The sequence below is a fragment of the Prionailurus viverrinus genome, chromosome E3, assembly GCF_022837055.1.
Source record: "Prionailurus viverrinus isolate Anna chromosome E3, UM_Priviv_1.0, whole genome shotgun sequence".
Lineage (NCBI taxonomy): Eukaryota > Metazoa > Chordata > Mammalia > Carnivora > Felidae > Prionailurus > Prionailurus viverrinus.
In genome coordinates, this window is record NC_062576.1 from 35,750,470 (window position 1) to 35,768,171 (window position 17,702).

General features: G+C 44.8%; 1 protein-coding gene across 9 annotated transcripts in view; it reads right to left on the reverse strand.

Moving 5' to 3' along the window:
• The window catches only part of RBFOX1 (RNA binding fox-1 homolog 1), a 2,066,153-nt gene that overhangs the window by 224,264 nt on the left and 1,824,187 nt on the right, over positions 1-17,702 (reverse strand). The gene's annotated exons all lie outside the window — the stretch shown is intronic.

Here is a 17,702-nt window from a genome sequence, read left to right on the forward strand (position 1 = left end):
TTGGCATTTGACACAACCTCTAGAAGCAGTGGGTTCTCAGTCACAGATAGGGAGAAAGCCAATATGAGACAAGGGTGAGGGTCCACATTGTCCCTTCACGTGTGAAGGCAGCAAAGTAATGGGGGGGACTGATAACTCAGAAGAAATGACTCTTGGATTATATGATGCATCCTCAACTCCCCCCCACCCCGGCCTTAAACTGAGCCAAAAAGAGCAAAGAAGGATATTATCGCTTGAGAAACTGTCCCAACACATTGTGATACAGGAGGGCAAAGAGGGAAATAAGAAAATGGGTGTCGTTGATTCCAGATTATGACCCAAGTCCTTCGTATCTCAGCATACTCGTCTTTATGTTAACCCTTGGAGGAGGGCAGGCATTCTGCTCCTCATTACCAGATAAAGACTGAGGTGCAGAGGAGTTAGGAACTTGCCCAAATCACACAGCCAGTGAAAGGCACACCCCAATCCACGGCTCTGCACACCTCCAAGCCTGTGATCTGATCTCAGCACCGTGTTTTCTGTCAATAAAACAACATATGCTCAGGAGCTGTCTCACCACATTCACGGATTCGTCCTACCGTCCTAATATTTTTATCTAATAAACTCTGTAGGACAAGTATTCCTTTCTGGGTCTTTTAGTTTCAATAATTTTGCCATCACCCCATTTTGCCAGACTTGGGTCTAATATAATGTGACCACATGGTATTATTTATGTGAATACGCCTGTATATTAATTGCCTACCTCTGGAATGAGGCACTGGAACAGAAGAGTGCTACCATTGGTGAGGAGAAGTGAGCTGCTAGCGAGGAAGGTGGAAGAAGGCATTTCACAGTAAAGCTGATATCGTATGTTTGCATTGTGCACTGCATAAAGGTGACATTCTAAAAATAAAGTATTTTATATCAAAATAATGGAGTGTTTTCTTTGCACATTTCATAACACTGGTTTCCAGACTTACAATGCAGCAACGGTGGAGAAAAATGACTTCCAAATGAGTGAACCCATAAAGAAGCAAGTGTCACAGTTGCAGGAAGGCGCTATGCGAACAGGAAGCTTATGTTGCTCACATACATTCTCCCTCCACCCCACCATGTACTTAGACCGAAATTTTGTAGATCAGGGCCATTTTATCCTAAAGGAGAAAAATGGTATACGTCTATGCCTGCCTCTCTCTCTCTCTCTCTCTCTCTCTCTCTTTTTCTCTCTCTCTGATTTAAAAGAGATGCTATTTTTTTCCATTGCTCTATGGAGAGAAAGAAGATATCAGAAACATGTTACATGTGCTTTGATTTTTTCCTTTTTTTAACATCAAATACCAGGCAGGATGTGTTGAAGGAGAGATGCCAGGCATAGCAGTTAAGTTGTGTAAAACATATGCTCAACTATTTTCGCCACTTTTTCTACGACTGCCTCATCTGCACTCTGGGAAAGATCCAGACCCAAACTCCTTTTCATCAGCTTCTTCTGCCCGTAGTGAACAGAGCTGGCATTTGACCCATGGAAGCAGGAAAAAGCATGGAATTAGGGCATGCCAAACCAGTGACACCTCTTCCCAGCAGCAGTGACAGCCAAGCTGCGGGTCAGACCCTGGAGCTCCCAGGCAGAAGAGAATCGCACATCACTCTTAAGAGAAGGAGACTGAAGGTCTTAACCTCTCCTGTCTCATCCACTTTAAATACATCCATGGAGGACAGGAAAATGGACAGAACTTCAAATCATGTTTGAGTTCAACATCTCTGGATTCTCCCCTTTTTTGATCTGATGTGCACAGCTTCTGTGTCAAGAAGCCGTATTCTCCTCCTTTAAGAATTTATTATAACTTAGAGAATATCATGACTCATTCCTTTAAAATGTTCCAGTAATGCTCAGAAGTAAAGTGGACTAAATGCTCCAACCTGACATCTTTTCACCATGGTGGCTCACTTGCGTTAATGTGACTGATGCCAGTAAGAACACATCACAGCAACACAAGCTACTTCCAAATCTGGGGAGAGGCAAGTGGCAACATCTACTAAAATGCCAAGTGTATATTCTTTTAACTTTTTAGTCCGGAGGGTGTCCTTCAAAGAACTGACCTCATGGGCACACAAAAGTGCTCCAAGAGGCAGCAGTTGTGTTGGGGGTAGCCAACGGCTAATATTCTCCCCAGTGAGGAGCAGTTCAACAACTCTATCTCTAAGCAGTGGAAGAGTAGACAACCATTAAAGGAAGCATGGCGGATGTATGCTCACTGATTATGGAAGGTCTCGTAATAATGGTTGTAAACACAGAAAATGTAGTTACTGTGGTTACTTCTTATAGAGAATTACTGAGAAGACAATGTTCAATTTTCACTGTATTCCTTCCTTTCCCCTATGAGTTATCTGTTTGGGTACTATTTTTATATTTAAAAGGTCAGCAGGATCCACTTAGGTAATAAGACTATGAAAAAGTTTTTCACTGACTTATTTTATTTCATTAAAATAGTGAAAATGATATTTTTAAAGTAAGAAATGTAAAGCAAAATATATCCCCCCACCCACCGTGGGCTCTACTCTTGCTCTCTGCTGTATATCAGTTTATTCTGGTGTTTTCCCTTTGCTATGAAATCTTACATATTTTTAAGAGGTTTATTTAATTTTGAGAGAGAGGGGAGGGGAGAGAGAGAGTGGGGTACAGAGTTTTCCAAGCAGGCTCTGTGCTGACACCAGAGAGCCCAATATGGGGCTTGAACTGAGGAACGGTGAGATCAAGACCTGAGCCGAATTCAGACGCTTAACCAACTGAGCCATCCAGGTGCCCCTCAAATCTTATTTTATAATCACATGTTCACCCACTGGACTTGAAGGCAGGAATCAAATTGTACTCCTACAGACATCTGCTTAGGCCCATCCTCTGGATAGCCTCATCTTTTTTATCCATCCACCCATTTGTTCATCCTTCCTTTTTTCCTTCCTTCCTTCCTTCCTTCCTTCCTTCCTTCCACTCATTCATCCATCCATCCATCCATCCATCCAACCACTCACTTATCCACCTATCCACCTACATGTCCATCCATCCACTCACCCATTCGTCTGTCAATCTCTCCATCCATCCATCCATCCATCCATCCATCCATCCATCCATCCATCCAGTGAGTCACTCATTTCAAATATTTGCTGAGAACCTCATGTGAGCCAGACACACTTACAGGTGATTGAGAAACAAAGGCAAACAACTTACTGGCATGGAACATGTAGGTAAGGAGCTGGGAGCCTAGCGTAAAAGGTAAACAGGGAAATATGCACTTACATTCTCAAGAGGTAAGCACCATGACAGAGGTGACATTGGGATGCACTAGATAGTACGGCTGGGTCAAGAAAGACTTTGTGAGCTTTACTCACAATACCCCAAAGGTAAAAGCAATCAACAGATGAATAGCTAAACAAAACATGGTATATACACACAATGGAATATTACTTAACCTTTAAAAGGAAATTCCAGCATGTGGTATAATACAGATGAACCTTGAGGGTCTTATGCTGAGGAAAATAAGCCAACCTCCAAAGGACAAATCATACAGAATTCCATTTACATGAAGTACTTAGAGTAGTCAGATTCACAGAGTCAGAAAGTAGAATTCTGGTTGCCAGGGGCCGAGGGAAGAGGGAATTGGGAGTTTAATGGATAGAGAGCTTCAGTTTTGTAAGACGAAAAGTTCTCGACATGATTTGTGGCAATGGTTGTCCAACAATGTCAATATACTTAGTGCCACAGAACTACACACTTGGAAATAGTCAAAAGCGTAAATTTTGCGTTCAATATTGGCTCACTAGTTGTGAGAAATATACCACAGTAACGTAAGAAATCAACGAATATACAATAGAAGAAACTGGGATATATATATGGCAACTCTGTACAATATTCCATAATTTTTCCATAAATCTGAAACTATTCCACAATAAAATGTTAATGTTTTTCAAAGGCTTCATGGAGGAAGTACATCTAAGCCGAGGTATGAAGGATGAATTGGAGTTGCCTGAGGGAATGATGAATGGTAAGACCATTCTAGGCAAGGGAGCCTCATCTGTTAAGGGTCTGGGAGCAAGACAAACATAGCCTGTTAGATTCAGGAACTGAAAATTATTCAGTCTGGCAGGCACCATACTTTCAAGGCCCCCAGTTCCTGACTCAGGTCATTGTGGTTGGGACCCACCACTCTAGTTAACATCCCCACCCTTGGCTATGATTTGAGCACCAGTGGGATCCACCAAAAGAAAGAGTTTACTCATGATGGTTGGAGAAACATGATGGATGAAGCCGGACAGCCTCTTAAATCTTTGCTCAGGGGCTGGCCTGATACCATTTGCCACAGTCTTCAACAATTTATCTTTGGGAGGCTTTAAAGCATCCTGGACACACATGTGTCATCTGACATTTTTACTGACAAACACATTCCTTGGATTCTAAATGGTTCCTACTGGGACCTACATCACACATCCAGAGGAAAGCTCTCAGGCCTCGAAAGTTCCATGAGTATCAATGTTAATCACGCGATAGAGAAATAGAAGGAAAGAGACTCCAATGTGTTATTTGCAAGTTGTCACGTAAAAAAAAAACACACACAAACAAACACTATCAGAGGGATTCAAAAATAAGCCGTGTAGTGAGTGCGAGGACCAGTGTGAGTTTATCTTCCTAACAGCCTGACACAATGTCAACAATCTAATCGGGATACACGCCGGGGAGAAAAATTTATTGTTTTAATTATCAACTAAAGCTCAGCCCTTTTGTTGATAAGGCGCCAAAGCAGGCACTCTTTGGGGTGTCCCTAATGGTAAAGGTTGGGTGGGTGTGCAGAAGGGAACTTGCTCATTGTCTCTCTCCCCTCGCAGCTCTTTGATCCTGTGCACCGAGCAATTTTGCTGTGGAGATTTAATCCCAGGGTTTTCATACACAGCTTGTTACCTTCTTGCCAGCTCCACCAAGTTCTGTGATGCTCGCTTATTTGCAAGCGGCTAAGCTGATTCTGTTCTCAGAAGCTCAGCGGCTAACAAGCTGGAATTAGGCATTTTCCTCCTGCTTCACTTGCTGTGAATGTATTGGATTCAGCTAAAGGTTTTCCCTCTTAGCAATAACCTGTTATCCAAAATGTACAAATTATGGACACACCAAGTCAAGTTCAATGACCGGAGTCCTTGAGCTGAATCAGATCAGGCTCATTACTTTGGCTACAGATTGAGCTCTCAGGAGACAAAGGAGGACCCTTTAGAGACTGAAGCCAAGCAGGGAACAGTGGTTTCCAAAGGTCTGTAGTGGAGGGGGTGGGGGTAAGTAGGAGGGAGGCTGCCTGTGCACTGTGGGAAACGTGGGGTTCAGTGCAGACAGACCGGAGGTCTTATCTCCACCTTTCTGTAGGTACGCAATCCCATTTGATCCTCAAACACCCCAGCATGGTCCCTCTAAACATACCACATTCTTAACCATGGAATGATCTTTCCCAAGGTCCCACCGCTAGTAAATGACAGAGCTGGGATTTGAACCAGCGTTTATTTGATTCCAAAATTCATATTCTCACCCATTATGGTATACTGCCTTCTCTAATATTCTGAGGGTTGAATGTCCTCTCTGGACATTTGGGGTCTTTCAACCACTGTGGTTGTTATGTTCTGTCGTCTTCTTCATTCGAAGTATATGCCTTCAAAAAAGCACTAGAAATGCTTGACCTCCAAGATGGTCAAACCTAAGACTTGGGGTGCTTGGGCGGGCCCCTGTAACGGTTGTACGCAGCTGTTGTCTATCTTGAGTATTTGTTCCCTACTCCGAGGTAGCCTAGCAGGTCAGAGGGGACTCACTGGACAGATCTCTTCGCTTTGCTAACTGTGTGAGTCAGAATTCTTATTCCAGCACTTAAGGGCTTGAAGAGGTCTGATCTCCTCTCCAGGAGATACTCCTGCTGCTGCCTCAGGTCCACACCTGTGTTGACTCTCCTTCGTGTCACAGTCTTCCAATTATCTACAGAGTTATATGTACTGTTGGCCAAACACATTGAAGCTATACACGGACCATCTCTGTCTTGTTCACCTGTGCTTGCCAAGAACCTACGCTGTTCCTGGAGTGTGGTGGCTGCTTTGTACGCATCTGTGATTTGGATGAGTGGCCTCTGCAGCTACAGAGTGTTAGTTTCTCCAGCCCTGCCCTTGTGGATATGTATTCTCTCATTTCGTTCCCCATCCTGGGCGCCCCCTGCTCCAAACGGCCCTCATTCCTTTGGAAGTGAACATTCTGCATACAACCAGGCCAGCTCAGAGTAACAACACGGTTCCCTCTGAACTGAGCATCTTTGCTCCTGCGATTAGGTGGATGCTTGAATCACACCCTTTAACATCTCACACAGGGAAGTCCCACTGTTGCCTGTTGCCATTTTACAGGTGTGGAAACTGAGATTCAGAAGGCAATATGCCTGGTGAAGGACGCTCAGCTAGTGTGTGCAGAGCTGGGATCCAAAGTGGTGCTACTTCCTGGATAATCTGGGCCCTGTCTTGTTTGCAAGGCTCAGATGAAGGCGAGATAGCCTGAGGGTTAAAGAAAACTCCACATCCAGGCTCTGCTACCCACCATATGACCCAAATTAGGCCCCACTTTTCTTTTTCATAAAAAAGAAACATTAATAGCTGCCTCACAGGGCTGTGTGTGAATTAAATGAGATAATGCAATTAGAAGAATTAGCCAGGCACAGAATAAGCACTCACTTAATTTAACCTTTATTATCATTATTAGATAGCATAGGTCTGGTTTACCTCAAAGAGCAACACCATTATTTGCATGCACGATACTGTGGAGTGGGGCTGGTAGCGTTTTTGTTCTATAAATCCTAGTTTTATTAGATGCAAATTACAATTGTGCAGGCTCTACGGCAGTTGTAATTCTATTGCTGACCCCAACAGAGTTGACTGCAGCCTAAAACCAGAAGCTTCTTGCCCTGTGCTCAGCCCCAGGGCTAGCTGAGCCTGGAGAAAGTCCCTGGGCAAGCTTCCTCCAACCTAAGCTTGGGATCAGAAAATGGAGCTGATATATTTTCTGCTTAAAATTGGAACAATGAGATTTGTTAGAGAGATGTCTGCTTCCTGCCATCCTGGCTGTCATTTTTTTTTTTTTAATATCAAAACTGCTTATATGAACAGCAAGAGGTGTTTTTGTTGGGCAAGAGGATATATTTATGGATGGATAACAGGTAACATTAAACACTCTACATGAGTGATTTGGATACCTCCACATAGATAAGAATGCCTGTTGCCTGTTGCAAATGCTCATTTCTGGAGCTGTGCATCAGTGATTCTGATTCATCAGAGGGACTCAAGAGGGACCCAAGAATCAGCATTTAGTAAGGGTTCTGAGTGACTAAGAACCAGGTGATCCCCAGGGCATACTTGGAGAATCTAGTATATAAGCTGACTTTATAAAGGCAGACAGAATATTCCTGACAAGTCTTGGAAGCAGTTAAGTATTATCATCACTATTATTATTGTCTTATTTTCCTGAGCTGACACAAAGAACCTGACAGTGCCTGCCATGGAGTCAGGAACAGAATACACACTAAGCTATGTTCAAGACTTCTTACAGAAAAATAGATACAATGGTGTTATTCAGAAGTCATTCCACAAATATCTATTTAGTTTACTATTGCCTGCCCCCAGGGGACGCATTGAGACACAAAAGCAAACAAGACAGGAAAGGTCACTGCCTTCACGGAGTTTACAGACTCATAGATAATCCCACCCAATACAAGAATACAGGCCAAAAATTAAAAGAAAAAAATTAATTAATTACACATGCTTTTACGGCATTGTGATGAATCTTCCCTCAATTAGAGTTAGCACAGAAGGATTCTACAACATGTCAGCTGAGACTTAGTTGAAAAGATGGAGTTAGGTTTGAGGAGAGCGTGGAAAGGATTCCAAGCCGAAGGAGCAAACTGTGCAAAGGCCCTGAGGTAGGAAAGACTTGGGGTTCTCAAGAAACTGAAAGGAAATCACTGTGGTTGTCATTTAGCAGATGCTGGGGTAAGAGGTGGAGAGGGGACTGGCAGAGAAAACATTCTACCTGGGGCAATACCAAGGGAGAGCAGAGAGAAGATTCAAGCTGTATTTGGAGGGAGAAGACGTCATTTAACAGAAGAAGAAATTGAGAACCAATCACTCAGCAACTCTTAACGATAGTTTTAGCATCTGCTGCCTGTGTGTATCCCTGAAAGCAGATTCCTGAGAAAGAGAAGACCTTGTCTATCTCAAAAGCCATCCACCCAATACGACATTCCAAAGCCTCTTCTTCCGTGTTTTAGAAGTCACCATCATCTGCAGCGGCCCACATGGAGCTTGAGCTTGAATGTTACTGTTTTCCATGATACTCCTTTGGAAACAAGAGTCAGGTGTTCAGCAACAATGATGATCATGTCACTGCATTTCTGGACATGCTTAAGTAATCTCACAGACCTTCTACCAGGGGAGCCCCAAGCGCCTGATGTGAGCGTGTTTGAGAAGGAGCCATTTCGGATGCTGGCGGGAGCGAGGCTGGGGAGAACTTTTGCAGCTGCTCAGGGCTGAATCATCCAGCCTCTGCTGTGCACGATGTATACACCCATCTGTACGTGCCTGCACTCTGGCATCTGTCCAGGAGGCATGAACGCAGCCTGCTTTGGGATGGTTGACCCCAGTACCTTACACCGTCCACCAATATAGATATTTGCACAGGTGCACATACACTGACGGTTCATTGAGCAGCAATGAAGCATCTTGGACAGGGATACTCGAACAATGGAGTCCTACCTTCGAAGAAATCAGAGCCCAGGGGCCTCAGGGAGGAAGAGGTAACAGACAAGAAAGCAGACCATAGTAGGGCGCATGGGGGGAAGGATGGCTCAGAGAGTGCAACACAAGCATGAACAGCCGGGTGTCCAGTGAGACTGCCTGAATAGAACCTCAGTTTCACACCTACCTACCTTCGGAGTGACCCAGAACAAGATGCTCACGTGTGCTGTGCCTTTTCGTTCTTCCTCTTTTTAAAAAATAATAGCTCCCACTGTGTTGATTTGTGATGGAGATTAAACGAACCAATCGATGTAAAGGACCTATCACAGTGCCTGGCATATAGCGACATTCCTCAGATACTAGCCACGGTCATTATTAGGCCAATCAATGCCTGTCAACATCTATTATTATTATGAGATCATTTGGGAGGGCAGAATGGCCCCACAAAGATGTCCGCACTCCAATCTCTGGGACCTGTGAATACGCTACATTTCATGGCAAAGGAGACTGTGCAGATGTGATTAAGGTTATGAGTCTTGAGATGGAGAGAGTTTCCTGGATTTAAAATCTAGGTGGGTCCAGTCCAGTCCTAAGAGACTCTCAAAGGCAGAGAGTTTTCTCCAGCTGCAGCCCGGGACGTGCAGCATGGGGGTGGTTAGAGAGGAGATCTGAAGCATAAAAGGGACCCAGCTGCCCCACTGGACTGGTGGGGGGTGAGCACATGGAAAGCAGAAGGGGAACAGCAGCAGCTTCTCAGAGCAACGAGGACCACCGGGCAGCCCGCAAGGAACCAGGGTCAGTCTCAGAGTGTCCAGGAGCTGAATTCGGCTGCCACCTCGAGTGAGCCTGGAGGTGGGTTCACTGTCAGAGCTTCAGAAAGGAACAGGGCCCTGCTCCCAGTTGATGTCGGCCTTGGGAAACCCAAAGCAGAGGCTCCAGTTGGGCCTGTGCTGCACCCAGACTTCAAGGGATGGAGCTGTGAGATAATCAGCGGGCCCTGCTTTGTAAAGCAAAACGTGCTCATTTGTCACAGCTCATTTGTAAATACCATCGAGTTAGCACGAAAAACTCACCTGTGTAGCCAGTTGCTTCCCTCAGAAGGCTGTGGGGGAGCCTTCTGCACCCTTGCATATGTGGGGGTCCCCATGGGCGGGGCGGGCTAAACACCACGAAGAGACCTCCAAGAGAAGAAGACATCCATGGTTCTATTTTACCCACAGCTCTCCAGCCTGTCCTTGGGCACATATGTGGAAAAAACTATCATAATTCTTCCCTAATATTCCCGGACACCCGCCCACCTCGCAGGTGGCTATGAAAGTGAGAGAAAAGAAGGAAAAGGGGGGAAAGCCCTGTGTGGTGCTGAATATACTCACGGAAACCGCTCGGCCACTTGCTGAGGGACAGAAGGCAGCATGGGTTGAAGTTCTAATGCCAACACTCACCACCTGTGTGGATCAGGTGATCTCTTAACCTCTGTGAACCCTGGATTTTTCACCTGCTGCTGTGCAAGTTACCACCTCACCTTCCAAAATATCTGCTCGACCCCATGAATACAGTGGCTGGGAGCTCAAAGGAAACTCACAGTTCTTGGAAATATAAAAACAGACAAACACACAAATAAGATGGAAACATTGCGGCGAGCTGAAGGTAAATTATGTAAGTCCTTACATGGTGGCCAATCCACCTTTAGATACAATTCAGCCTCCAAAGTCAAGTTCACCCCCAGTCAGCTTGTACTAATCACATGAAATATCATGTTATTGCCTGAAGATGTCACTTGTGTCAGCTGCTATTGGCTAACTAAACAACAGGTAATTTTCTGGCTGACAGAAACCCAAATATTTCACTCACCTCCTGACAACCATGTCCTTCAAGGAAGCTGAGCTTCTCCCCAATGCCAAGGGGGGCTAAATCTGGACTGCTCTACGTTCATGGGTTTTAAAATGTTGTTCTGGGATCAGCAGCATTAGCATCACCTGGGAGCTTAGACATGCAGAATGCGAGGACATGCCCCCACCCTACTGAATCAGAAAGTCTAGGAGTGGGGCCCAGCATTCTGTGCTTTCTCAAGCCGCCCAGGGGATTCTGAAGCCCATTCAAGTATGAGAATCCTTGTTCTAAGTCAACCTTAGGGATCTCTTATCTTCTGCTAAATGAGTAAGGCAAATAATATAATGTGGCTAATGAGATGTCAGTAGAAGTTTCTGGAAAAGGTGAATGGGCTGCTAGGGAGCTTTTCCTGAGAAGTAAAATCCTAAAGGGGAAATTTCTATTATTTTTCTCAATATTATCATCTCTGTATGATGTTTGGAGCAATGGCAGCTATTTTAGGACCAGGAGGAATACCAGCCTAAGAAGATAAACAGTGAAAATGGCAGAATGGCAGAGCAGAAATAAAGCAAAAACCTGAAACCTTATTGATATTTTTGAATTGCTGTATTCTCTGAATTAGCTAATCCTAGAACTGCTTAATCCTTGTGAATTTTTAAAAAATTTGTTAACGTTTATTCATTTTTGAGAGACAGAGAGAGACAGAGTATGAGTGGGGAAGGGGCAGACAGATGGAGACACAGAATCTGAAGCAGGCTCCAGGCTCCGAGCTGTCAGCACAGAGCCGACGCGGGGCTCGAACTCACAGACTGCGAGATCACAACCTGAGGAGAAGTCAGACGCTTAACCAACTGAGCCACCCAGGTGCCCCGATCCTTGTGAACTTTTTTGAGCAAAATCATGCATGCCCTTCTTGTTTAAGCTACTTTAAGTTCAGTTTTCAATTACTTGCTGCCAGAGGGACCCAACCAATATGCCACTTAAATAGGATTCCTGTCTTTAATGAGTTGTCAGCAGAACACAAAAATCATTCAAAGTAATAATAAATGTGAGTCTCCCATGGCCTCTCGTAGTTTAAAAGAAGACAGACTAGAATAAAAGATAAGTCCCCAAATGATACTGATCATATTTCCTAACAAAACTGTTTTGGGGAAAGATGGTTCTGCACTGTTTCCAGGTGCAAGCAATAGTCTGGAATGCCAAAACATTGCAATTCCTAGGTTGTTCCCATGATTTACAAACATGACACAGTAGAATAGTTGAAACTAGAACTTTCCACCCAAATCCAAGCAGAATGGATGCCACATCAATAACTCTTCTAATTAACAACTGAAATTTTAAATGGTTCCACAGGCTAGATGCAAGGCTTTGATCTGGCAATGTGAAATGTACAACAATCTGCAGCTTGGGTTTGATATGTTCCTCTGCTCCACTGGTTCTCTGGAAAGTCTTCCTTCAACCATAATATTCAACTTGCCAGAGAGGGAAAGAACAACAGAAACAAACATCTTTGTGCACAAAGTGGCAACTCAAACAAATAGTTCTCTGGACTTGCCCCCAGAAGGTTTCTCTCAAAGTATAATTATTGATGTCCATGCCAAAAACAAAGGTCTGGAAAGCAGAGATTACTGTTGATATTAAAACTCAAGGCCAAATCCATCCATTTTTCTCTCTGTCCATCCATCTGTCCATCCGTTCGTCCATCCATCCACCCATCCACCCACGCATCTACCCATCCACTGCTTTAATCAATCAACAAATAGTTAATAAATGCATACTCCAAGACAGGCATTCTTAGAATGCAGCAAGAAGCAAAACAGACTACAATATTCATCCCGGTAGAGCTTACATACTAGGGGGGAAAGACAGACAGAGGCAAATAAATAAATAAAACATATCGTGTCAGATGGTGACAAGTGATATGGCAAAACGTCAGATAGAGAAGGAAAACAGGGTGCATGGGAGTGACAATGAGGTCTGGTTTAATGGAGGGGTGAGCGGAGTCCTGTCTGCAAAGATACACGAATGGAGCTGAGAGGAGATGAGGGAGTGAACCTGAATATCACACACCCTCTCTGTCTTTTCCAGAAGATGGACAGCGGTGATTTGAGGAATGGATGTTCCAGGACATTGTGGGGAAGTGAGCAGCCAGGCACTGAAGGGACCGAAGCAGTGGCACAGCAGCCCCCAGGGGAAGGTGACAAGTCACAGAATCAGAGGGTTCCTGCATTTGCATGACTGTTAGAGGCAGGCATTTATTTAGTATTCCCTAGGGTACTGAAGACATATGGCCCTCGCCTTTATAATATACATGGTCTGGTGGAAGAGACATGTGGTACACGCCATGAAGATAAGTATAGAAAGTCAGCACCTGGAACAGAGAATCTTTTCCTAACTTGGAGAGCTAATTGGGGATATATCCCAAGAGAAGTGATGTCTGACCTGAGGAGGGTAGAATATAAGAGCCACCAGGGACTAGAATCAATACTGGGGATTATAGCATCCTAGGCAGAGGAAATAGCATGTACAAATGTCCTGTGGCAGGAAGATCATGCTTATTGCAGGGGCTAAGGAATATCTGCTCAGCTGGCCAGGAGAAGGTTGGGAGAGGGGGTGTGGAAGCCAAAGGAGCTACTGGGTCCCGGCGAAGATGTTGACCTTCACCATTTACCATTTTTTTCTAAAGATCATTATGGCTACTAGGTGGGAGGCCACATGTTCATAAGGAGAACAAACTGCACTACAGCCAAGGAGAGAGGGGTCTTCTTTCAGACATCCCTGGAAGGTCTGAAAGGGCCTTAACAGGTTGAAAATATGAGGGTAACAGAGACAAGTCCCTGGAACCAGGGACAAGGAGATCTGATGCCTGCTATTGAAAATACTTCAAAGAATGCGAATGATCAAAAACAGGTTGAAGGTAACGAAACAGAGCTCCAGGGAGCTGCAGGGACTTCTCCAAGGTCACAGAGTCAGGAAATGCAGCCATCTTTCCACTGAAGTAAACAAGAGAGAAGAGTAAAAGGTGAGGCATATTTATATATGACTAGATGTGTGTGTGTGTGTGTGTGTGTGTGTGTGTGTGTGCACGCACACAGGTGTTCCACTCATGCAATGCTGATGCCATGAAAATGAGACTGACAAACAAACCCTATTTGGAAATTGTAATTTGGGAACTAAGAACTGGGTCACCCTTGTCGGTTGGCCCAGGACCCAGGGCACGGACCTGAAGATAGCTACTTGGTGACCCAACAGCATGTTGCCCTCCCAGTGGATGAGTCGTGAACAGGTGTTACCTCTGCGGGCCCCCTGGAACAGACAGCAGCCTCACAGGCAGCCACCCTTTGGACACCCGTTACACGCAGGAAGGCGAGCATCCCTGGATGACCATCCACGGGCACCAAGGCAGGCAAAGGAGGCGGAATGCGTGTGGAGACGTGTTCTCCCAACTGCAGCAGCCCTCGCCTGCAGATCTTAAAATCAATCTGGAAATTACCGCTCAAGCAGATGACACAAAGGTTTTGTTACACTAAACAGGATAAAGCACAGAGGGAATCGGGCCCTTGGCAAACAGAGCTGGGAGTTGAAGACGCACGTCGTGTCTTGTGTTTACAGCTTTTCGGCTGAGTACTTAGTGTTTACTTTGGAATTAATCCAGGCCCATAAAATGAGTGATATATCAACACAGCAGAGGTACTTGAGCAACTATACATTAAAAGGTGACTCACTTCACAGTGAGACGCCACCTACAGCCCAGAGACTGCAAACAGGCATCATCCGGTGTCCCTAAAAGAGGCCCTCCCTGACATGAAACATGGGGTGGGGAGGTGAGGGGGGGGGGACTAACACAGGGGAACAGCTAAGGTAACAGATTCTGTGGTTTGATCAGCCTTGCACAGAGCTCTGCTCTTGCCCCTTGGTCAGGACCGACTACATAATTTTCAGGGCCAGTATGAAAGGAACACGTAGGGCCCCTTATACAATTAAAAATTTATTGGGGCGCCTGGGTGGCGCAGTCAGTTAAGCGTCCGACTTCAGCCAGGTCACGATCTCGCGGTCCGTGAGTTCGAGCCCTGCGTCAGGCTCTGGGCTGATGGCTCGGAGCCTGGAGCCTGTTTCCGATTCTGTGTCTCCCTCTCTCTCTGCCCCTCCCCCGTTCATGCTGTGTCTCTCTCTGTCCCAAAAATAAATAAAAAACGTTGAAAAAAAATAAAAAATTTATTAAGAATACATAAATTCTTGGAATCATGAGGAATAATTAAAAAATTATTAGGGATTCCAAGCACAGCACTAAGAGCACATGGAGGAACCCTCGTAGCATAGGTCTCTGTGAGACCGTATGGAGCACGTGCCCGAGAAACTGGCCCTGCCCTCGGTCAAAGGGATTCAGTTTGACAGTTCCAAAATGGAGACGTTAACAGTATTGACTTAATGGGGTTATTGTAAGACTCAAAAGAGAGAATGAATCTTAAACTCCACAGTGGTCCATAGTCTCAATATGCTTATTATTATTGGTTAAAGTGTGAATAAGATTTCTCGTTCCATATCTGTGTAAATATTTAATATTTCCCCACCAACAGGCCTGGGGTCTCTTAAATTAATTCTTGTATGGAAAACAAGACTGGATAGAAAACAACACACATTCCAACGAGATGAAAGAGAATGAAGCTGTCAAAATGTATCTGAAGATGAAGAGGGCTAAGTATCTAAGAAAAGCATGTTTGGGTGTTACAAAGGAATATATATATCTATATATTTAGCTAAAACCTAACCACTTGGTGTGTTGATGGGCTCAGAGTAGAGAATTTGCAGTTGAAATCTAACCGTTCCTAATGATGTTCCAGGCCAGCTGTTTGATTGGAAGACACCTCCCCATTTCAGTTAAAAACCAAAATTGCCCCTTCTGAATCTTTAGCTTCAAGGCGGCAGAGACTATAATGTTCACTATCAATTTCCTAGAGCCCAGCCTTGCATCAGTCGCATGATTAGTGCCCCACAAACAGCTGCTGAATGAATGACTGAACACATGAACAAAACATGGAGAGATGGGCTTTATTATGGGAAAGAGCTGACCACATACAGTTCTGGTAGAAGGCCGCAGCCCGCACTCTACAACACTGGGGTCCCTGGTGTAACTGCCCTACACCCACCCTTGTCCTGAGGACCTCCGTGGGACCCAGAAGGTCACAAGGCAGACCCAGAAAGAGAGAAAATACAGACTGGAAATTACATGTATGCATGGTAGGACTGTGTAGGGCAAAGACAGCGGGATCTAGGCTGAGGCCAAACCCATTCCTCTATCGTATCTTTCTCAAGTTCCATCCAAATGTTTGCTATTACCCAGAGTTATAGATGGCATTTTGTCTTTTTAATTTCTTGATCCAGCCAGTTGATTTCCTACATCTCTGTATGGTTTGCCTTCAAACACCAATGCGGAGGGTCCAAAAGGTGACTTTAATTCACACTTGCCCACATAAGTGGGGATTCTGTATTGTATGAATCCGGCTTGATCATACCTATAATAGGAAATAGTGTCAGGGTCAAAGGGTCAAGCAAGAGTTTAACTTAAAAGCTTGGGAGACTACCTTCCGGTGATATCACTACATTTTAGGAGGCTTCAGCAAGACGCTGGTCATGGGGCTCCATCTGGGAGCAGCGGGTCTCCCCATGTCCCTTGTCAGCACTCTTGTCTCTTGGCCCTGATGATCCTCCTCCTCTGTCATTGACTGTGACTTTCTTCATCACGCTATTCCCCGCCAAGAAACGAACCCTTCCGTCTACTCCTTCTTTGTCAGGACGACTTCTGTCTTTCCTTGAAGACTGTTCAGGGACATTCGCTCTAGGAAGCTACTGTAAGGTTAAATTTCTGTGCTTCAAGATTCCCTCCAAGTGCTTGATACTTAAACGCATTAGTTCATATGACTTCTGCCTCATTAGCCTGTGAATTTCTCAAGGACAAAGATGCCATCTTACAGGTATGCATCCCCTGTGCTTTGAACCGTGCGTGGCACAAAATGGATGTGTATGTCATGTTTATGAAGTCATATGCAGTACCCGTTCGGCAGAGTGGCTTTTGTCTTTCAAGAGCTCCTGATTGACTGCAGTATGAACACAGTAACTCCTAGGGTGTTAGTTCCCAGTCCTACGGCTATACTGCTTACCACCCTTACTACCCTCTATCACTATTCCTGAGTCATAATTCCTGATCGTGGTCTGCAGGAACCTGTATGGGCTATCCCTGCCTACATGCTCTTACTTGACTTGGGCCACTCTGTACCTCACCAGCTCCACTTGAGGACAATGATCTCTTGCCATCCATCATACTCGCTAATGTCCTTTTACCACAGGTCTCTTGCACATGTCAATCTCACTGCATGGAAGGCTATTCTCATCCCTCTTTAGCTGCTCAATCTCTTTGCACGCTGTGATGTCAATTCAAGCATTAGTTTCTTCAGAAAGCCCTTCCTGACCAACCCAACTGAAACAAGCAGGATGTATCGCTCTTGCAATTTTGCATTTATTTTCCGGATTATTTTATTCAGGTCTTTCCCTCCTTTAAGACAAAAAAAATCTATATAATCCAAGATCATACATATTTTTGCTCATCTCTAGATCTTCAGCAATACAGAAAGTGCTCAGGACATTTCATTGAGTGAATAAGTAAATAAGGTGACCCACATCTTTCCACAGGTAAGATCCCAGGTCTGGGACATGGACTGTGTGTGTGTGTGTGTGTGTGTGTGTGTGTGTGTGTGTGTGTGTGTTTCTACAGGTAAGATCCCAGGTCTGGGACATGGACTGTGTGTGTGTATGTGTGTGTGTGTGTGTGTGTGTGTGTGTGTGTGTGTGTGTGTTTCTACAGGTAAGATCCCAGGTCTGGGACATGGACTGTGTGCGTGTGTGTGTATGTGTGTGCTTCTACAGGTAAGATCCCAGGTCTGGGACATGGACAATATATCTGTGTGTGTGTGTGTGTGTGTGTGTGTGTGTGTGTGTGTGTGTTACTGGTAATAGAGTAACAGGAAAAACAAACATTTGCATCCCAATGACAGAGAACCAAGTTAACCTCATGGGAATACGGAACAACTGGCCATTCTAGGTAGGATGGG